A 4,640-nucleotide genomic window follows, 5' to 3' on the forward strand; every position below is an offset into this window, starting at 1 on the left:
CATCGTCCTCTTCCACCTGCAAACAAGTGCCAACATTTACCCTCCCATATTCTGACACATAACTCTGCGGATGTATTCACCGGCAAGCTCTGCATTTCAACTTGTGCAACAAATGAAGAATGGGCTCCTCTTCACAAGTGGAGGTGACTGCTGACCCACTTTGAATCGGGTAACGTGTGCCAAGGTCAGACATCTACAGCTGTTATTTGTTCACAAACTGCCAAAAGGTATTCTTGACTCAGGTTGTATGGACTATAACGTGGTTTTGTGTGTGTTCTTTTTTTTTTTTGTTATTTTAGATGTTGTTGTCGGTGCTCGGCGAACTCTATGAACCTGCACAATACAAAGAAAAGAGGAGATTTCTTTGCGATCTATAGTTATAGTAGTCTTTTTTTCTTTTTTTTTTTTTTTTTAAATATAAAATCACTTTGACATGACAAAGACATTCTAATGATTTTTTCAACTTAACCATAAAGAACCAAACTGCAACTGTCGACCAAAAACCATCGACTGATGTAAACTGTTTAACCCTTTCATGCATGAATTATGAGAACCTTAATCAAGACCCCCACCCCGCCCCCCCACCCCTCCAAGTGGTTTTTATTCCTCTTTAGGCATAAAAACAAAAAAAATGTGATTTATTTTTTTATGAACCTATTTTTCATGGAGTTACAAAAGTGTCCACTCAGCTACCATGACACCATGCGTTTAATTTTAGAAGAATAAAAACATGTATTTACTGATATACTGTGTGAAAACTGTGAAATAAAAACATGTTTAATGCAGCTAATCTGATGTTTTCTCACATTTTAGCATACTCTAATACTAGCTCTTTATTTATTTATTTATTTATTTATTTATTAGGATCCCCATTTGCTGATGCAGCACATCAGCTACTCTTCCTGGGGTCCTCCCATTCCAAACAAACATACAGTATCCATTTCCAAGCATAAAAACAATGTGATTCACCCTTATATTTCCTTCTTAAGAAAACTCAACAGTCAAACAAAACAACATAAACAATAATAACAATACTGCAAGATCAAATTAAAACCAACACGAACAAATGAACAAACAAACAAAAACTAATTATATTAAATAAATAAACCTAATTCTAATTGTGTGTGTGTGTGTGCATGTGTGTGTGTGTGCGTGTGCATGGCGCATGCGTGTGTGTGTGTACATGCATTTGCTAATATCACATGTTTATGTCTACATGTCTTCTGAATTGTTTACAGACGTTGGGTTATTTCATGGAGATAATATGCAAAAAAAAAAACTTATTGATTAAAAGAAAACAAAACTTTTAATTACATGTCTAATAACAATTAGCAAGGTTTTTTTTTTACACTCAAACATGTTACTGCAGATCAGGTTTATCTAGAACAGTAAAGTTACAGTAATGTATGAATTGCACTGTTCGGGATTATGCACCAGCGTCCACTGTGTCGGCTGATATGAAAATAAAACAACAAAACCCATGAATATACAAGAGAACACCTTTAAACAGCTGTCCACTGGAGTGACCACTATGCATGAAAGGGTTAATACCTGTTGTTCCACTAATTCTATCAATACATGTAAATAATTAGTGTAAAATACAGTTTTCGTCGTTTCATGGTTATCAGACATTCAGAGGCGCTGTAGTTACCATGGAAACACCGTTGTCTTCTACAACACTTATTCACTAGTGCACAGGTGTCGAACATGAGGCCCGGGGGCCAAATCCAGCCCGCCAAAGGGTTCAATCCAGCCCCTGGGATGAATTTGTGAAATGCAAAAATTACACTGAAGATATTAACATTCAAGGATGTTAGAATCATTTTAAGTCAATTCAGTCTAAAGTGGATAAGAACCAGTAAAATACTATCATAATAACCGATAAATAATGAAAACTGTAAATTTGTCTCTTTATTTTAGTATAAAAAAAAAAAAAGTAAAATTACCCAAAAATGTTTACATTTACAGACTAGCCTTTAACAAAAAATGTGAATGTCTGAAATGTCTTAAGAGAAGTATGTAGAATTTTAATAATATTCTCCCTGTTATTAACTGTTTTGTGTATTTGTAGATCCACTGTGATCTGTAAGTTGTGATTCACATGTATAAATCGTAAACTAAAGCATAATATTGTTAAAATTGCACTTATTTTACTGAAGCATTTTCAGGTTGTTCATATTTGTTTATGTTATGTTTGAGTACAATTCGTAGATGGAAACATTTTCATTACAGAATTTACTTTTTTCACTGAAAAGTTCTTATCCTATTATTTATATTATTTTACAGGTCCGGCCCACTTTATATCATATTAGGCTAAATGTGGCCCCTGAACTAAAATAGTGTGACACCCCTGCACTAGTGAAACCCATGGAGCTGGATCAATGACAGTGGATGGACACACTGGGTTTATATTCAATTAATGACAGATTTTTCTGAAAAAAATATTCTTTTTCATCAGTTTTCTCTGTTTCTGATGTAATAACTTTCAACTTGAATCTGAGCTTAAATGAACATGTACATAATTAGTACAATAAATATTGGAAAATAGCTCATTTTCACTTAAAAATGCAAAATTTAAAGCATAATATTAGAGTAAATGGTGATAAATCACTTAAGAAAGATTGAAAATATAGAAAAATATTATTTTGGAATTGCCACAAAAGCAGCACTGGGTCTTTATGGGTTAAATCAGTGTTTCTCAAACTTGGGGTCAGGACCCCATGTGGGGTCGCCTGGAATTCAAACGGGGTCACCTGAAATTTCTAGTAATTGATAAAAACAAAACAAAAAAAAGTTTGTCATCTTTTCATGGTCATCAGATATGACCCATTTGGACGTTTAGAGGCTCCACAGTGAACGCGGAAACTCCGTCATCTTCTACAGCATTGATTCACCAATAAAACCCATGGAGTTGGATCAATGACAGTGGATGGGCACACTGGGTTTATGTTCAGTTAATGATAGATTTTACTGCAAAAGTCACTTTTTCTTCAGTTTTCTCTTTTTTTGATGTAATATCCCTCACCTTTAATCTGAGTTTTTATGAACATCTCCATGATCAGTGAATTAAACATAAGAATATATCAAATATATTAAAATAAAGAAGATAATTTTGCAATAAATGGTGATAAATCACTTAAGACAGGTTAAATAGAAAGATAAAAACATTTGGGAACTGCCACAAAACTAGCTCTGGGTCTTAATGGGTTAAAATGTCACACAGCTGTGTTCATTTACCTGGAGAACCCACTGTGTCAGTTCATACAGTAAACATACAGTTCTATACCCAGTCTTTATTGTACATAGCTAATAAGTGTTTCTGCCCCTTGACAGGGTTTTGAAGTCTTAATCTCTGTTTTACAGCCTCTCTCTGTAATACCGGGTATGTCATTCATAAATCTGACCCAATGAAAAGCCTTTAGAGTCAAAACACTGTCAACAATGGAAGGATGAGATACGCGACTATCTCTGCTTCCTCTTTGCATGCTAAATTATTAAGCCGTGATGGGGAGGCACTTTGCTGCCACAACACTGCTCTCTGCTGGTAAATGAACTTCTCATGTTTGGATGACCTTTGAACAAAGGCAGGACACAGATTAGGAACGTGAGACTTCAAGTGTCTGTTTGCTACAGACCAGAGGCATAAAATGTAGTATGTGGGAACTTTCACCATTATCATAATGAATATACTGTATTTCTGCATATGTATTCAGACAGATTAATCATGAAGCCAGTGTCATTAATTATTTTGCCGTAGCCCAGCTCTCTGTGCACACTCATCAGTGTTATGTCACGTCTTCAGCAGGTTAATAATGTTCCAGCTCCTCCGCTTCGGTGACATGCAGATCCTCAGAGTCGAAGCAGAAAGTTTCAGTCTGAATCCCAGCTGCAGGGGGGATCCTGTGCATTTGCAGTAATAGGACTTTGTTCGGACGCTATAGTCATCTGACTTCTACGCTGACACCTTGTCAGGACAACGGAATTTCCCATAGAGCCCCTGGAGCTGACCACCCACCTCCTTTAAGCCTTGTTAATGAACCAAAGGGAAATCATATTTCAAGATGGATCCCCTCTCCCTTCATCTGCACTATGCTTATTACTGCATCCAAGAAAGATCAAAGCTACCAAAACTACCCTCGGAGCTCGCAGCCCCCTAAAGATTCTTCACAGTACTAGAATAACGAGGTGAAGCCTGCCTCTACTTTTATCTTTACCTTGCTTAGCAAGTGAGTCATATTTGTCAGAAGTCTTTTTGGCTGAAGGTACCATGTTCTCCTCAAGAATCCACAGATCCACAGTGGAAAAGGGGATTGTTCGTCCAGGCAAACACGAGGCATTCTTTTCTATTTGTTACTAAAGGGTGGAACCACATATTCCCTGAGTGCCAGGTATCGATTCATGTATCAGCATCAGCCAAAGCTGGCAGTAATAATCATTTGTGACCAGTATGAAGTGGTGAGTGAGGCAGCAGACCAACCTGGGGACCCTGTGCCTCCCTGTCTATCCTGAAACAGCTGTTTGAGCTCTAATTAAAGGGAAGTAGCAGGTGTCACCTGAGCCCCGACTGCAGGGGCACACCTGGTTGCATTAATTTGATCCAAAGTGGTTTTGACGGACTGCCTGCACTCCGGTGTCCCACA

The sequence above is a fragment of the Sphaeramia orbicularis genome, chromosome 8 (genome assembly GCF_902148855.1).
Source record: "Sphaeramia orbicularis chromosome 8, fSphaOr1.1, whole genome shotgun sequence".
Taxonomy (NCBI): Eukaryota; Metazoa; Chordata; class Actinopteri; order Kurtiformes; family Apogonidae; genus Sphaeramia; species Sphaeramia orbicularis.